This window comes from Notolepis coatsorum (genome assembly GCF_963971535.1).
Source record: "Notolepis coatsorum genome assembly, chromosome: 5".
Taxonomy (NCBI): Eukaryota; Metazoa; Chordata; class Actinopteri; order Aulopiformes; family Paralepididae; genus Notolepis; species Notolepis coatsorum.
In genome coordinates, this window is record NC_140169.1 from 52,248,584 (window position 1) to 52,267,919 (window position 19,336).

The window sequence follows — 19,336 nt, forward strand, 5'->3', positions numbered from 1 at the left end:
CCAACGGACAAGGACTGTAAGAACCTGACAGCTCTTTCACTAGGCACAGACCGTGCATGTGTGTTTCTGGGTCTGCCTTTGAAGCTCCCCAGCAGGTAACCAATCAGCACTAATTGGCTAATTGGCAGCCCTCACCTGCCTGCCCTGGTGACACAAGAGTGACCAGGCCTCTAGTACATAACACCTCCCCCACCAAACTGGTTGCCCAAGAGGCAACCACTACACAACAACCCATAAACAAAACAAAAACAACTGTGACCCCTTAGTTGTCAGGGCCTCTACCACAACAGCGACAACGGGTACCACAAACACTACGATCGTGAGAGGGCGTCTGCTAGCACGTTGTCCCTCCCACGAATGTGGCGAATATCCAAGTTATACGCCTGGAGGAACAAACTCCATCGCATCAAACGATGATTCGAATTCACCATGCTGCGAAGAAAAACCAAAGGGTTATGGTCTGTATACACAACAAGGGGTAAACTGGAGGATCCCACGTAAACATCAAAATGGTTCAAGGCAAGAACCAAAGCGAGCGCCTCCTTCTCTATAGTAGAGTAGTGCAGTTGATGCCTGTCAAACTTTTTAGAAAAGTAGCACACTGGGTGCTCCACCTCTAATGCATCCTCTTGCAGGAGGACGGCTCCAGCACCGAGGTCACTAGCATCCACTGCCAACTTGAATGGCAGTTGAAAATCGGGAGCTGACAGAACGGGAGCGCTAATCAGAATACCCTTGATGCTCTCAAAAGACTGTTGACAAGTCTCAGTCCACACGAAAGGTACCTTAGGACTGAGCAGATTGGTCAAAGGGGCAACAACAGAAGCAAAGTTCCTACAGAAACTCCTATAGTACCCTGCCATACCTAGGAAGCGCTTTAACTCCCGCCTGGTGATGGGAGCAGGGAAGCCCACTATAGCCTCCACCTTAGCTGTAATGGGGCACACATGCCCACGTCCAACCACCTTACCCAGGTAGGTAACCGTGGCCTGTCCAAATTCACATTTCGCAAGGTTAACTGTCAAGTTAGCATCACCCAACCGCTTGAACACTTCGGCCAGATGCTCCACATGTTGTGACCAAGAGGAACTGTGGATAACCAGGTCATCCAGATATGCCTCACAGAACGCTACCCCGCCCAGGACCTTGTTCACTAGCCGCTGAAACGTCGCTGGGGCATTTCGCATGCCAAAGGCCATCACTGTATACTGGCAGAAACTCTCTGGTGTGACAAAAGCGGATATCTCACATGCTCGCGGAGTAAGCGGAACCTGCCAGTATCCCTTTAGCAAATCCAATTTACTTACAAAGGCTGCTGAACCCACCCGATCGATACAGTCGTCCATCCGAGGCAGAGGGTACGAGTCCGGCTTGGTTACTGCATTAACTTTACGGAAATCAGTACAGAACCGATGAGTGCAGTCTGGCTTATCAACAAGCAGGCAGGGGGAGCTCCACGTCTCACCATATAGTCTACTTCCTTACTCAAGATCCTTCGTTTTTCCGGATTCACCCTATAGGCATGTTGCTTAATTGGCCCTGCACTACCAACATCAATGTCATGCTCGAGTACATTAGTACGACTAGGGACATCAGAAAACAAACGTGTATGCTGTCTAAGTAGGCGCACCACATCCGTATGCTCAGGAAGTGGTAAGTACGACAGGTGTGAGTCCAAGTCACCTAGTATCTGGGTGTTTGGCAACCGGCCCTGAGAAATCTCCTTCGACACAGAACAGTCGGCTACAATAGGAGATGCAGAAACTGTTAGAACAGCCACAGGCTTGACCCCTGACTGGTCAATCTGAGCCCTATCATTGTACGCCTTCAACATATTGACGTGACATAATCTACTCTTGCGCCTGCGGTCGGGAGTTTTAATCAAGTAGTCGACCTCACCAACTTTGCGCTCAATGGAGTATGGCCCACTGTATTTAGCCTGTAATGCAGACCCAAGAATAGGCGAGAGAACCAACACCTTGTCTCCCGGTGAGAACACCCTATGTCGGGCCCGCCTATCATACCACACCTTCATTTTTCTTTGGGCTACCTTTAGGTTATCTTTCGCTAGTTCACATGCTCTACTAAGCTTAAGCCTGAAGTCACACACATAGTCCAACAAATTAGTAGAGGAAGGAGTCTGGTCAGCCAACCACTTTTCCTTCAGCAGTTTCAAAGGACCCCTCACTGTGTGGCCGAACACCAGCTCAGCCGGGCTGAATCCAAGAGACTCCTGGGTTACCTCCCTAGCAGCAAACAGAAGCAAAGGAATTCCATCATCCCAGTCTTTGTCGAACTCCGTACAATATGCCCGCAGCATTGTTTTGATAGTCTGGTGAAATCTCTCCAGCGCCCCCTGGGACTCTGGATGATAGGCAGAGGAAGGGCAATGCTGGATAGACAACTGCTGGAGGACCTGAGCAAAGAGACGGGACATGAAGCTAGACCCTTGATCTGATTGAATGACCTTTGGTAGACGAAAAAAACCTAACCAGAGCTTTGGATATAGCTGGGGCTGTGATCTTGCGTAAAGGAATGGCTTCAGGAAAACGGGTTGCTGCACACATAATAGTCAAAAGGTACTGGTTCCCTGTCTTAGTTCGAGGGAGGGGACCAACACAGTCAATGAGGATCCGCTCAAAAGGTTCCCCAACGGCAGGGATAGGCTGCAGAGGAGCCTGAGGGATCTTCTGGTTTGGTTTACCAACCACCTGACACACATGGCACGAGCGACAATATTGTGCCACATCTGACTTCAAACCAGGCCAACAAAAATGTCTCAGCACACGGTCATAAGTCTTCCTGACCCCCATGTGACCAGCAAGATCATGATCATGTGCTAGATGCAGTATATCAGGACGATACACGGCTGGAACAACAATCTGAAACACACTGCCCCAGTCATCCAGACTGGACAGGTTAGGTGGTGTCCACTTTCTCATGAGCACGTCATTGCTAACAAAGTATCCTTGAGACGTATCTACCATTTCATCCTCTAAAACCGCCTCTTCAAAGAGGGACGACAAGGAGACATCCTTGTTTTGCTCTAGTACCAACTGCTCATGAGACGGAATCACCTTACCAAACCCCTCATCAGGGCCACTTTTCAACTCAACAAAGAACGTGTCACTAAGTGTCATATCACCATCTAAGTTAACAACCTCATGGGTGTCACATTTGACCTTTGACATTGCGTGTGTTACCGCACACACAGGAAACACTCCTGGATGCTTCTGTGCGAGCTCATCAGGAACCTCAGAAACTACAGGGACGGGAATTACAACTGGAGTAGCCAGCACTTTGCCACTGGCCAAATCGTTCCCTAGAATGAAGGACACCCCCTTTATGGGAATGTGAGAACACACTCCTACGACAACATTGCCTGATACTAAGGGAGAGTTTAGCGAGACCTCATGCAAAGGAGTATTCACAAAGCCTCCTCCAAAGCCCTGAACAATGGCACCGGAATGCAATGAAGAATCTTCCGAAAATGGCAAAATCCCATCCAGAATGAGAGACTGGAAAGCTCCTGTATCTCTCCATATTGTAATAGCCTGCCTTGATCCTAATTCACCAACCAGTGAAACAAATCCATCCATCCTAAATGTTGAGGAGCCCTCTAGCTCCCTGTCTGCACCTTTGATACTTCGCACCCCACCCTCTAATGTCGGCATAGGTGTCCTGTCTATGATTTCTACCAGAGCCACCGTTTTTAAATTTTTCTGCTTAAGCACAGGGCATCCAGCAACGATATGACCAGGCTCCTTACAGTAAAAACAGATAACCCCCTCTGGGAATGCACTAGCAGAGCCACCTTGCCTAGGAGTCGAAGTAAACCGACCAGCAGACACGGGTGCCGGGAACCGGCTCCCCTGAGAAGGACGCCTACTACCCCTGGACTCCACACGGCCCTCCTCTACAAAGACAGATTTGTGTGTTAACACAAACTCATCAGCCAAGACAGCAGCGTCGGCTATCTTCGATACCTCATGCTCATTTAGATGTGTGGAAACGTTATCAGGAACACACCTCTTAAATTCCTCTAGGAGAACCAACTGTCTGAGCTGCTCCCTTGACTCTGCTTTTTGCGAGGTGCACCACCGGTCAAACAGGTTCTCCTTCTCTTTTCCAAATTCAACATAAGACTGCCCCTCCTGCCTACGATAACCTCTAAAACGCTGACGATAGGCCTCGGGGACCAACTCATAAGCCCTCAATATGGAAGCTTTAACCAGCTCATAATCAGCGCTTTGTTCAAGGGACAGAGCAGTGTAGGCTTCTTGTGCCCTACCAACCAAAACACATTGCAGCAGCAGTGTCCAGGTGGTATCAGGCCACTTCAATGTGGTTGCCACCCGTTCAAAAAGGGGAAAATATCTTTCCACGTCTTTCTCAAAGAATGGTGGCACCATCCTAATATTCCTGCCTACATCAAACCCGGAACGTGACTCTGGATGCAGAGAACCCGCCTGCAAGGCAGCATGCTTAAATGCAAGCTCCTTCATTGCACGATCGTGCTCTCTCTCCTCTCTCCTCTCCTCTTGTTGTAGCTGTTTTTCCTTAAGCTCCCGCTCTCTCTCATCTCTCCTCTCCTCTTGTTGTAGCTGTTTTTCCTTAAACTCACGCTCTTGTTGTAGCTGCTTTTCCCTAAATGCCAACTCCCTAGGCCCCCAATCGATGGCAACACCTTCCGCCACGCCAGAGAGTTGTGGAGACACCTCAGACAAAAGAAGCTCATCCACCGTTGCCACAATCACCTGTTCCTCAATGAGTATAGCCCTCAAAGTCCCCAAGGCAGTCGTTTTTAACCGCTTCTCACTGGCAGTAAGCTCCACATTGTAGTGCACAGCAAGCTTCAGAAGCTGCTCTTTGGAAAACCTTCCCAACATCTCGTCAGAGGGGTTCTCAACAAAATCCTTAATGGTAGCCATCGTTACTGTACCAGTCACCACAAGCTACTCACTTTACCCTACAGTCACTAAGAACCACTAACAAACCACGAAGAACCACCAAAGAACCACTGAAAAACCACTGAAGAACCACGAAGAACCACTGAAGAACCATGAAGAATGCTAATGCCAATAATAACAACCATAAAGGGACGCGGTGGAAATGTGAGCTCTACGGAGCGCACCTTTCCAGGTTGCACAAACAAACAAAAAAAAATAAAAATAAACACACCCACCCTAAATAGACGTGTCATACACGCAGGGTGTTAGGTGCTACCAGGTATGCTCACCAAACACTTAAACAAACAAAATAAATCCAACAAAATATTCCAAACAGGTGCGCCTTCTAACCTGATGTGACCACATATGCTTCTACGTCTAAACTGCAGAAAACCCCGGCCTACCACATGTCTACCCTAAGAAACACTAAATCAAGCCCTACCACACTACCTGTGTTTCCTGGCCGCCCTAACCTACCTACCCTTAAACTAATGCCCTGTAGACCTAACTTTCTTCAACCACACCTGCTACCAGTCAAAGATCATATACAATCATTTCATTGACCGCCCCAGGAGTACGCGGTGCACCGGACGCTAACCAACAACCAGAAAATAATATCCCTATCTACATGTGGTGCCTACTAAACTATATATTTTAACAGCATAAGTAGTCACATCAAATTACAAACAAATACGGCATACTCACCTGTTTGATGAAAATGGCTCAGCCCCCACGTTACACCATGTGTAACGAACACCACCCAAACCATAATATGATGACACCCCGTGCAACACAAAAAAAATCACCAAACAAAGTGCTAGGGGTAAAAGATCCCGGACGAGCGCCCAATTGTTACGACCCTGGCTCATGGGTACGCAACCTATGTGTAATCAACACCAAAACCCTGTGCTCTAACTCAAAAATGCTACTAAACCAAGGAACTACTAATATAACTATAAGCTAATGTACTGGTAACCCAACGGACAAGGACTGTAAGAACCTGACAGCTCTTTCACTAGGCACAGACCGTGCATGTGTGTTTCTGGGTCTGCCTTTGAAGCTCCCCAGCAGGTAACCAATCAGCACTAATTGGCTAATTGGCAGCCCTCACCTGCCTGCCCTGGTGACACAAGAGTGACCAGGCCTCTAGTACATAACGGGTATGAAAATGAACCTACGGGAACTCAAATCAGGAATACTAATTAGTTTGTTTTCTAAGTACTCGTCTGTGTATCTTATTATGGATACAGATGGATTTTGTAATTTTATTAAGTTCTATACAAAGGTTTATTTAGAGGTTTTATCTTTTTGTTGCATTTTATATTCCTATTCATTCAATGTCAGACGGTGAAAGAAGAGGAGTCCGTTTTAGCGCCACAGGCTCGGAGATACCCGCTCTCTCTGTACATAGTCATCCACACTTGTGCGTTTACAAGTGATTGTCCAAAAAACTCAGTTGTTAAAAGAGTTGAATTAGTGGAGCAGCGTATGTGTGTCTGGTGTTTCAGTAAAACACTGTGTTCTGCTGGAATGTAGGGCTGGGCGATAAAACGAGAACGATAATTATCGCGATATATTTTAACCCTTTAATCGCCAATGACGTGTTAAGACGTCATTCCTCGCCATGCGTAATCTGCCAATGACGTTTTACAGCGTCTTTGAGATCAATATTTCAAATTTCTGTCATGGTATTCATATTTCACCCACGGATCATTGACTGGTGCTGTAGGACTCCGCTCAACTCTCCAACGCTTCAACACCGCCACCTGGTGGCCGATTGGCCAGTTACAACCGGATGTTGATAATTGTGACGCTGGTGTGTCTCCCTATTCCCTCCGGACTCCATCTGGACACACTGGATAATCGATCCGTTGCCATAACTCGATAAACAACATTATTTGGACGTATATAGTATTATACAACCCGGAAATGGTTCGCCTAGATCAACATCCCATAATAGCGATCTTTTTGCTCCAGTATCATCCCCCATCGCTACGAGGAAGCTGCGGTGAGTTTCAGCGTTTTTGATTATTATTATCCATACAAACTGCTATGATCAATATATCACCCATACTACATGAAACATTTAACGTCGGTCATTGCATTATAAACGACCCCCCCCCCCCCTCCGGTCACCAGCAGATGATGAGTCATGACGTTTAGGACCTTGTACAATTGACATTTTTAATCTGGCGTCAATCGCTATCAAACTGCATTTGATGATCTAATATATGCATAAATGGCTATAACTCACGTTCTATGAAATACTGCAGAAAACGATAAAAACATATTTATACTCTAGACCGTATTTTTGTATGAATGTGTGAATGAAAAAGTAAAACGTTCCTACACCCTGAACGATAGCTAATCGATGTTGAATGGGCCATAGTAATGTCAATTTAGCAATACAATTAAAAAAGTTATAGCCCTGCAAAGTAGGTGAACATCTCCATAGACAAATAGAGCTGGCAGACTGGCTACAAGGATGGATATAAGCGTGGCAGAGAAAGGGTTAATAATCGATAATAAAAATAATTATCGATAATAATTTTTTTTTTTTTTTTTATTATTGTGACCTGCAACAGGGCAGCTTTAAAACCAGAGACAGTGGACAGACTTGTCTTTCTTGCAACTTAAAGTAATGGCTTTGCTTGTCCAAATGACAATACTGACCAAATTGAGATTTATTTTTCTCTTGTCCATTTATTTTGTTTGCTTTCTAATTTAAAATACAGTTTGAAACCGTCTGTACACAGTAGGCTATGTGTGCTAGCAGAGCTAGACTCCAGTCACGAGTCACGGTGCACATGTGCGGTGGTTTGTCCACCAAAAAAGTGCCAAAAGATAGAAAAGAAACTAGCAGAGCCAGAACTGTTCAACTTCCCTGGAGCCACAGCCAGCAGAGAAGCCGGTTTACTTTCGCTTTTAAACCAGCTGCAGCCTGAGAACTGGAGTGTGAGGGGATGTAACACTAAAGATGGCGGCAGCGACAAAGAATTGCTGCAAAATAAACATACATTTGTTGTTTAACACATTGTGCATTGTACCCATCCTTGGGCCCAGTCTGCCAGCGCTGTAACCCTATGGAGATGTTTACCTTCTTTGCAGGGCTATAACTTTTTAAATATTATAGCTATATCGGCATTACTATGGCCCATTCAACATCGGGTATCTATCGTTCCGGATGTGGGAACATTATATTTGTTCATTCATACATTGTCGTGTTAATACCGTCGTGAATATAAGTATGTTTTTAAGGTTTTCTGCAGTAATTCCTAAAACGAGTTATAGGCCCTGACGCATATGATAGATTATCGATTGGCGTTTCTTTCCTATACACGCTATATTAAAAAATTCAAATGTATATGAACGGTATACATTATGCTTCATCATGCGTGAAGGAAAGGGGGGGGGGGGGTCGTTTATAATTCCTTGATCGTCAGTAGTGTCCTTTTTTTTACTATGGGTTGATACGTTGATCAGATGGATTGCTGTGAAATAAATAAACAATCGGGCTGAAAATAACGTTAGATTCCTCTTACCGTTCGCCTATGAGGAAAAATATTCCAATTATTTGACGTCGATCTGCTAGATCCATTTCCCGTTTGTATGACGCAATAAACGCCGAAATCATATTGATTATTGCGTTTCGAAAGCGATCCAAATGCACTCGAGTGTGTATCTAGATCCACGCTACAAGATATTACTGGCGGAGGAATTTCCTCGATGCACCGAGCGCCACTTCCGGTTTGGCTTGGTGTGTAACTCGCCCGACATCCACCAGGCGGCGGTATTGAGGCATTGCAATATCAGAACAGGTTCCAGCTGCGTCCCGGAGGGAGGCTGGATGAATTATGAATGCCATGGCGAAAAAATGAAATATTGATCCCAAAAACGTGTTCCTTCGTTGTTGGCGCACAACGCATGGCGGGCAATAACGTGTTAATTCGTTGTTGGCGTCCAAAGTGTTAAATAATAATAATAATTTAAAAAAAAACATTTTATACTAATAAAAAATATCGATAATTATCGATATCGAACGATATGAAATTTTTTATCGTGATATATCGTGATAAAATGTTTGGCCATATCGCCCCGCCCTAGTGGAGCAGCTGTGTGTTTGGTGTTTCAGTAAAACACTGTTCTGCTGGAACGTGTCCAATGTTTTTACAAGGTTCATCCTAATAATAATAACGAAGTTATATTATTATTATCTTCAGTTGGCTGATTCTTCACAAAAAGGGAACATTACTGACTCCAAACTCTTTTAAGGATACTCTTTTATAAAAAAATTGATTTTTTTTAATTTTTTTCTAGGAAAGAATATGTAGGAATTTGGGAAAATGTGAATTGGAATTCATTGAAAGCGGTGCTAATGAGAAACGTGACTGGAGAGATCCTTTGACCAGGATGCTAAATACGTGGAGGAAACATAGTGGCATAGCGTACATTTCACATCTATATTCATGTTCAGGGCTTATTGAGGGGAATATGGAATTATCTCTGTAAATGAACGTGTTCTATGTACATACTGTAAATAAAGGAGCCTTCAGTATTTGCTACCGTTTTAATGCCATCGCAACATGTTAATAAAAATCCCACTTACCTCATTTCTTCTTGAATCAAAGTTAAGATGGATATTGTGTAAGTGTGTGCGCACGCTGTTTAGGTTAGATTAGATTAAAATGTATTGTCATCATACATACAGCACAAGTACAATACAACATCCAACCAGAGTGCAAGTGTAACAGTAAAGTGCAACAGTAATATACAATGTACAGGTGATTAAACTGGGTATAAAATATATAAATTAGTACTACTGAGTAAGGGTGTACAGTGATACAGGTATAAAGACACTGGTAGTAACTAAGGCATACTGGCCAGCAGCGTAACTAGTAAGAGTATAGGTAAAGGATATGTACAGATATGTAAAAAGGATTATTTAAGCATTACATCACGCACAGGAGTGGGTTGTGACAATTAGACCATGCCTAGGGGTGGTTAATTGAAGATTTATTGAAAAAACCATCCACCAGAAAAAGTAGTTCCCAAAAAAAAAGAAGTTGCCTCCATGTGCATCCAACTGTTGTCAGTAGGACATCCAACAAACTAACACATCCAACTGTCTCAACTAAGACATCCAACAAACTAAGACATCCAACTGTCTTTCACCTAGACATCCAACTGTCTTTCAACTAGACATCCAGCAAACTAACACATCCAACTTTTCTTTAGTTTTTAACCTACTTTCTATAGAACTTCATTATTAGATGCTTCTATAGAAAGTAGGTAAAACGAATTAAAAAAAAGTTTTCTTTGCCCTATAGGGGGGGAAAAAATAAAAAGAAAAACGTTTTCTTTGCCCTATATAGGGGGGGGGGGGTTATTTGCCCTATAAGAGTTTTTTTCTTTTTAAACCTACTTTCTATAGAAGCAGCTGGGAGGTGCGCTGTTTTAAGTGAGCGTTGGTTATTGAATTGATTGATTGCTAATTTTATTACTGTCCGCCTTGTTTCCAACTGGTTAAGTTTAGGCCCTCTTTCGAAGTTGGTTAAGGTTAGAGTTTGGAATCAGGGCTGGTGGTCTATCGCCCTGCTCTAAAGACAAACTCTAACCTTAACCAACTTCGAAAGAGGGCCTAAACTTAACCAGTTGGAAACAAGGTGGACAGTAATAAAATTAGCAATCAATCAATTCAATAGTCCACGCTCACTTAGAACAGCGCACCTCCCAGCTGCTTCTATAGAAATTAGGTAAAAAATTTTTTTTATTTTTTTTTGCAATCAATCAATCAATTTGCGCGATTTTTATTTTGTTCCACAATGACTCATGACCCATCAATTACATCATCCAACATTGTTTAAGCAACTAACACATTCGCCGTGACGGAATCGTTTTTCATTTAGTCTTTATGACCCTATTGATCCATATCCTTTCGTAATGTTTACTGTCCGGTTTGTCCGCCATCTTGCTTCACTTCTAAAAACTGGCATGGCGGAGTGATAGTAATGCGGTTGTGGGCGGGTCCTGGGACCAAGAGCGTGAGGTTAGTACAAATACCCACGTGTAAGTTGACTGTTTCAGCCAATCAGAATAGAGAAATTTGCATGCCGTTGTATAATATTAAAGAAACACTTGACTTGAACCAAGTCACCTATCTTAACACTGATTGCCGCGGACGAGTTTTCACGTCATTCCTAGCCATGCCCATTCTGCCGAAGACGCCGTAACTCGTCTTTGATGTCAATATTTCAAAAATCTGTCATCGAAATCATATTTCCTTTCCGGAGCCCTGAGACACACTGCTGATCTCCTCTCAACTCTCTAGTGGTTCAAGAGCGCCATCTGGTGGCCGATCAGCAGATCGCCAACCGGATATTAACCTTTGAACCGGTAGTGCTCATCCATATGTGGCCCGGCCACTCGCTATCGTTAGAGACAGGGGCGGAGCTAGGGGGTGGCTACCTGGGCTCAAGCCCCGGATGTATTCTGAAAAGCCCAGAATCTATTTAAAAAAAAATAAAAAAAATGATTTTTTTTTTTTTTTATTTTTTTTTTTTTACAATTCATCATTGTTACATGAAAATATGTTTGCACCAGATTTAGCAGAAGCTAATTTCCATCTGTGGTCTATCCAGCTGCTAACTGTATTTGAGTGAGTTAAGTCTTGGTGTTATGGTAGACTCAGACCTAAGCTTTAAATCACAATCAACAAGTTGACAAAAACTTAATTCTTCCACCTTAGAAACATAGCTAAAGTACGGCCATTTATAAATCAAAAGGACGCTGAAAACCAGATCCATGCCTTTATCTCAAGCCAACTCGACTACTGTAATGCACTCCTTACCGGCCTCCCGAAAAAATACGATGATAACTATTTTATTGCAATGCACTATTGCATTATTTTATTCTATTTTACTAACTATTTTATTGCACTGCACTATTTTACTTTGTATCAGTGAATCATAGACGCCTGGCCATAAGAGCATTCGGAGCATCTCTGCTCTCCCACTATTGAACTTGGGGGAGCAAAGGTATGATCTTGCTCCACCACTTTTTGATTATATGAAAAATATGATATATCCCCCCCCCCAATATATAAATCTAACCATAACTACGTTATGGTTAACTGAGTTTTATAGTGAAAAGAGCAGCTTTATTGGTCAAGATTGAAGGCTCTATATTGCAGGAAATTGCACGTACAGGTTCATTAAATAAAAAAAAATATGTCGTGGAGGGGGTCGTGCCTCACCCCCTCCTACCCACCCCATGCCTGCCCAAAAACAAAAAAAAATTAAATACAGAAAAAATATTGAAAAAAATAAAAATAAAAAAGGGAAAAAAATATATAAAAAAAGGGGGGCCCATCTGGGCTAAGCCCCGGATCTCCTACAATCCTAAATCCGCCCCTGGTTAGAGAGACTCCGTATTGACACAGTGAACATCGATCGGTGCAAATAACTCGAAAAAACAACATGATTTGGACGTACTATTATACAACCTGGAAATGGATCGGGCATTTCTCCATCCCATAATAGAAAAAATTCTGTTCCACGCTCATCTGCCAGCGGCGCGAGGAAGCCACGGTAAGATTCAGCGTTATTTTCTAACGTCTTCTATACTAACTGATCTGATGAACATATGACCCACTCTGGATGAATCATCTAACCCTGCCCACGGAATTATAAACGATCCCCCGCCCATCCGGTCATCATCAGATGATGCGTAGAAACTTCTAGAACCACGTCCAGTTGACATTTTTTATCTCGCACAGATTCCTACCAAACTGTATTTGATCATCAATATAATGCATTTAGGGCTATAAATCACGTTCTGAAGAAAGCTGCAGAAAACGATAAAAACATACTTATACTTTAGACCATATTTTAGTATGAATATGTGAATGAAAAAGTTTAACGTTGCTACACCCTGAACAATACATATAGGACATTGAATGGGCCATAATAATGGCAATTTAGCAATAGAATTAAAAAAAAGTTATAGCCCTGCAAAGAAGGGGAACTTCTCCATAGACAAATAGAGCTGGCGAGGGATGGTAAATTATGAATTTAACCCATGGCGATTGAAGTGTTAAGAAACTGACATATTCCTCTACTTATCAAGTCAAGTCAAGAGTTTTAATTGTCACGGCATACAAGTATACAATGAAATGCGGGTGGTCTTGCCCGCAACGATGTGCAATACAGTGGTACAACATATAATAGAATCCAATAAAAAAAAAACATTGTGCAATAAACAGGTAACATGGTGTGACATCTCGGTATCTGTACATAGTTATTTACAGGGCATATAGGACATGCTAGGTAGCTTTGTTAGTGCAATACACTGTTCCTGTTATTCTAATTTAAAGTGGCCTTTCCTTTTGCCCATAAGTGTGCGGCATGAGTGTGTGCCCGCTCATGTTAAAGTGTTATCTTAAGGAACTTACATATTCCTCTGCTTGTCTTAAGAAACAGACACAATCCTCTACCAGGATGGCTGAGTGGTTAAGGCGTTGGACTTAAGATCCAATGGACGTATGCAGGGAACAAAATAAGTACCCGCCAACCGCCAATGGCGGGCAGATTTAAGGTTTGGCAACTAACAATGAGAAGTCTGCCCGCCACCTGGCGTGTAGTTCATATCGATACTCTTATTTAGAAAATCCTGTGCGGGTCTCATTTCCGCCCCAAGCGCAGCTCCAGCTATAATATCTATGGCTCCGTCAGCTAGCAACGTTCGGTTCATATGATACTCTTATTTTGAAAAAACCTGTGGCAACTCCGCGAGTCATATCCGCCCTGTCCGTGCTTCTGCTCGCATTAAAGCAGAGCAGGGCTACACAGCAGTGCGCCTATTTTGCGAGCCGAAATAAGTCTGTGGTGTTTTTTTTCTTCTCACAACAGGTCAAATGCATCTAACATGCGTTGCATCGTCGCCATTCCTTTATGCCCACATCGCCCGAAATGAACGTTACGTTAGCGTAAGCTAACAAGCTAATCCTGATCAGAGGCAGAGCCATAGAGAACAGCAGACAGTGTGGACTGGGGAAATGGGGGGGGGGGGGGGGGGGGCACTCTCCCTTTCCCTGTGTGTGTGCGTGCGTTTGGAAAGACGATGAAGTCACTAGTCAGGACTCAGGAGAGGAGTATATTGTAGTAAACTGAGGATTACTGAGGATGGACAGATAATGTTGATATTCAAATATAAAAAAGTTTCGAGAGGAGTGGAAGTTTGAAGACAGACTAGAGGACTGTGTCAGTTTCTTAAGACAGACAGAGGAATATGTCAGTTCCTTAAGTTAAGTGGAGGAAGATGTCAGTTTCTTAAGATAGGTGACTTGGTTCAAGTCAAGTGTTTTATTATTAACCCCATTTGGTAGATTCAAATAATGTATTACCAGGAATGGGGTTCGAACCCACGCAGACATAAGTCCATTGATAAGATAAGATAAGATATTCCTTTATTGATCCCCTTGGGGAAATTCAGGCATCATAGCAGCATGGGGGGGAGGGGGGGGGGGTACAGGTAGTAAAACAACACAGTATACAGGTAGTAAAAAACAACACAGGCAGTGTAAACAATTTGATCAATATGGTCAATATAGTTTACTATCTGACTAGCTGAGGAATATTCACATTATTCACAGTGTCACATAAGGTGCAGTATGCATGAGGTAGTGTTATGGATCTTAAGTCCAACGCCTTAACTACTCGGCCATCCTGGTAGAGGACTGTCTGTTTCTTAAGACAAAAAGAGGAATATCAGTTTGTTAAGTTAAGTAGAGTAATGTGTCAGTTTCTTAAGATAGGTGACTTGGTTCAAGTCAAGCGTTTCATTATTAAGGCTAGTTGGTAAATTCAAGTAATGTATTACCAGGAGTGGGGTTCGAACCCACGCAGACATACGTCCATTGGATCTTCTTAAGTCCAACGCCTTAACCACTCGGCCATCCTGGTAGAGGACTGTGTGTGTTTCTTAAGACAGACAGGGGAATATGTCAGTTCCTTAAGTTAAGTGGAGGAAGATGTCAGTTTCTTAACCCTTTATTCGCCAATGACGTGTTACCACGTCATTCTCCGCCATGCGTAATCTGCCAATGACGCCGTAAGGCGTCTTTGAGATCAATATTTCAAAAATCTGTCATGTCAATCATATTTCACCCACGGAGACTTGAGATCTCCTGTTGATCTCTTCTCAACTCTCCAACGGTTCAAGAGCGCCATCTGGTGGCCGATCGGCGGATCGCCCAAACAGGAAATGAGCGGTAGGAAGTGGTGCTCATCCATATTCGGTCCGGCCACTCGCTATCGCTCGCGAGACTCGAGCTCGACACACTGGATAGCGATCCGTTGCCAATAACTCTATAAACAACATGATTTAGACGTATATATTATTATACAACCTGGAAATGGATCGCATATATCAACATCCCATAATCGCAAACTTTCTGCTCCACGCTGATCACCCAACGGTCAGAGGAAGCTGCGGTAAGTTTCAGCGTGTTTGCTTATTATGATCCATATAAACTGCTGTAATCTATGTATCGCCCATACTACATAAATGATTTAACGTCGGCCACGGACTTATAAACCCCCCCCCCCCCCCTCCGGTCACCAGCAGATGATGAGGCATGACGTTTAGGACCTTGTACAATTGAAATTTTTTATCTGACGTCAATCGGTATCAAACTACATTTGATGATGTAATATATGTATTTATGGCTATAAATCACGTTCTGCAGAATGCTGCAGAAAACGATAAAAATATATTTATACTTTAGACCAGGGGTGGGCAATTATTTTTCCCAGGGGGCCGAATGAGCAACTGAAAATATGTTGGAGGGCCGGGCCAAAATTCCAAACTCAATTATGCATAATATAAATTTTATTTCTATATAAAAAGGAGTAAATGGCATTGTTTTGACCCCTGGTAAGAGTGTATGTTATTATTTGGCAATTAAAAGGTGAGGTTAGCTTTCAAAAATATCATTTATTCAAATAGAATTTATTTCCAAATGATAAACAAAATGTGAAACATTAATAACAAAGGGCATTTTGAGTTTCATATACTATTGAAACAAGGATTTTCTTAGCTTTCTAAAGACATCACATCATCTTATAGCAAAAATAAACAAGACATGTCACTGAACTGTGTAAAGAAAAGTGTCCCAGTAGCCTTTTTTACTTTACATGCCTATATTAAACATTTAATGTTTTCAGAACTGTGCAAAACAAAGAAAAAAAAAGATCAAGTGTCCTATTTCACTTGTTATATTTCCACATTTGAGTGTTCTTCAGTTCTTTTTTTTTCATTCAGTGTGAGAAATCCAGTCTCTGTTGAGCTTTAACAAGTCCATCAAAGTCAGGTTGCATGTCTGAGGTGGAGATGCGAAGCACAGCTGCCAGATGTTCATCAGTGAGAGAGGATCTGTACCTGGACTTGGTAAACGTCATGACTGAGAATGTCTGTTCACATATGTAGGTGGATCCAAAGAGAACCAACATCTTCTGAGCATGTCTCCTCATGTTTGGAAAGTTCTCCTCCTTGAGAGCAGAGTAGAACTCTAGCAGTGATGCTGACTTAAAGTGCTTTTTCAGTAGTGAATCAGACTGCAGGTCAATGAGTTCAAGCTGAACAACTATCAACACTGCAGGTAAAGGGAGAGGAAACCAGCTGCATTTCATCCTCAACCTTTTTGAAATCATGAAAACGCCTTGAAAATTCATCATGCAGTGCTCCCAACATGGATGAGTACCTGTGCCGGTGATCAGCTGATGGTTTGACTTCTTTCAGGGTTTTCATGTGTTTGAGATTGTTGCTGCCTAGTTGCCTTGAAATTAATTGCAACTTTGTCATGAAGGCTTTCACATGGCTATGCATTTCATGAGCAAAAATGCCCTTGCCCTGCAGTTGTGTGTTCAGTAGGGATGGGTACCGTTCACATTTGAACCGATACGGTACCGGTACCTGTGAATCGATACCGGTACCCAACGGTAAATTTTTTCTGTACTTTAGTCTCTAAAAATGTAATTTACCTACCTCAGTTGTGAAAAAAAAACCAAACTTCAAATAACCACACTTTCGACCGTTTTCGGCTTTCCCCGACTGCTTTGTTGTTGAATCAAGTCAAATCCTAGTTAAGCGTATATTGTGCGTGTGAACGTTGACATGAAAAAAAAATAATAATATATATATTTTTTTTATTATCATGTAATCTTTCGCGGGCCGGTCAGAATCATCCCGCGGGCCGTACAATGCCCAGGTCTGTCTTAGACCGTATTTTAGTATGAATATGTGAATGAAAAAGTAGAACGTTGCTACATCCTAAACGATAGATACTTGACGTTGAATGGGCCATAGTAATATCAATTTAGCAATACAATTTAAAAAGTTATAGCCCTGCAAAGAAGGAGAACATCTCCATAGACTTACAGTACTGGTAGACAGTGGATTAAGATCAGAATAATCCCTGGCAGATAAAGGGTTAAGATAGGTGACTTGGTTCAAGTCAAGCGTTTCATTATTAAGGCAATTTGGTAAATTCAAGTAATGTGTTACCAGGAGTGGGGTTCGAACCCACGCAGACATACGTCCATTGGATCTTAAGTCCAGCGCATTAACCACTCGGCCATCCTGGTAGACGATTGTGTGTGTTTCTTAAGACAAGCAGAGGAATATGTAAGTTCCTTAAGTTAAGTGGAGGAAGATGTCAGTTGCTTAAGATAGGTGACTTGGTTCAAGTCAAGCGTTTCATTATTAAGGCAATTTGGTAAATTCATGTAATTTATTACCAGGATTGGGGTTCGAACCCACGCAGACATACGTCCATTGGATCTTAAGTCCAACGCCTTAACCACTCGGCCATCCTGGTAGAGGACTGTGTGTGTTTCTTAAGACAAAAAGAGGAATATCAGTTTGTTAAGATAAGTAGAGTAATGTGTCGGTTTCTTAAGACAAGCAGAGGAATATGTAAGTTCCTTAAGATAAGTAAAGGAATATGTCAGTTTCTTAAGATAGGTGAATTGGTTCAAGTCAAGTGTTTCTTTAATCTTTGGCCAAAGTCAAGAAATGTATTACCAGGAGTGGGGTTCGAACCCACGCAGACATACGTCCATTGGATCTTAAGTCCAACGCCTTAACCACTCGGCCATCCTGGTAGAGGACTCTGTCTGTTTCTTAAGACAAACAGAGGAATATCAGTTTGTTAAGATAAGTAGATCTTAAGATAGGTGACTTGGTTCAAGTCAAGCGTTTCATTATTAAGGCAATTTGGTAAATTCAAGAAATGTATTACCAGGAGTGGGGTTCGAACCCACGCAGACATACGTCCATTGGATCTTAAGTCCAACGCCTTAACCACTCGGCCATCCTGGTAGAGGACTGTCAGTTTCTTAAGACAGACAGAGGAATATGTCAGTTCCTTAAGTTAAGTGGAGGAAGATGTCAGTTTCTTAAGATAGGTGACTTGGTTCAAGTCAAGTGTTTTATTATTAACCCCATTTGGTAGATTCAAATAATGTATTACCAGGAATGGGGTTCGAACCCACGCAGACATACGTCCATTGGATCTTAAGTCCAACGCCTTAACCACTCGGCCATCCTGGTAGAGGACTGTCAGTTTCTTAAGACAGACAGAGGAATATGTCAGTTCCTTAAGTTAAGTGGAGGAAGATGTCAGTTTCTTAAGATAGGTGACTTGGTTCAAGTCAAGTGTTTTATTATTAACCCCATTTGGTAAATTCAAATAATCTATTACCAGGAGTGGGGTTCGAACCCACGCAGACATAAGTCCATTGATAAGATAAGATAAGATATTCCTTTATTGATCCCCTTGGGGAAATTCAGGCATCATAGCAGCATGGGGGGAGGGGGGGGGGGTACAGGTAGTAAAACAACACAGTATACAGGTAGTAAAAAACAACACGGGCAGTGTAAACAATTTGATCAATATGGTCAATATAGTTTACTATCTGACTAGCTGAGGAATATTCACATTATTCACAGTGTCACATAAGGTGCAGTATGCATGAGGTAGTGTTATGGATCTTAAGTCCAACGCCTTAACTACTCGGCCATCCTGGTAGAGGACTGTCTGTTTCTTAAGACAAAAAGAGGAATATCAGTTTGTTAAGTTAAGTAGAGTAATGTGTCAGTTTCTTAAGATAGGTGACTTGGTTCAAGTCAAGCGTTTCATTATTAAGGCTAGTTGGTAAATTCAAGTAATGTATTACCAGGAGTGGGGTTCGAACCCACGCAGACATACGTCCATTGGATCTTCTTAAGTCCAACGCCTTAACCACTCGGCCATCCTGGTAGAGGACTGTGTGTGTTTCTTAAGACAGACAGGGGAATATGTCAGTTCCTTAAGTTAAGTGGAGGAAGAT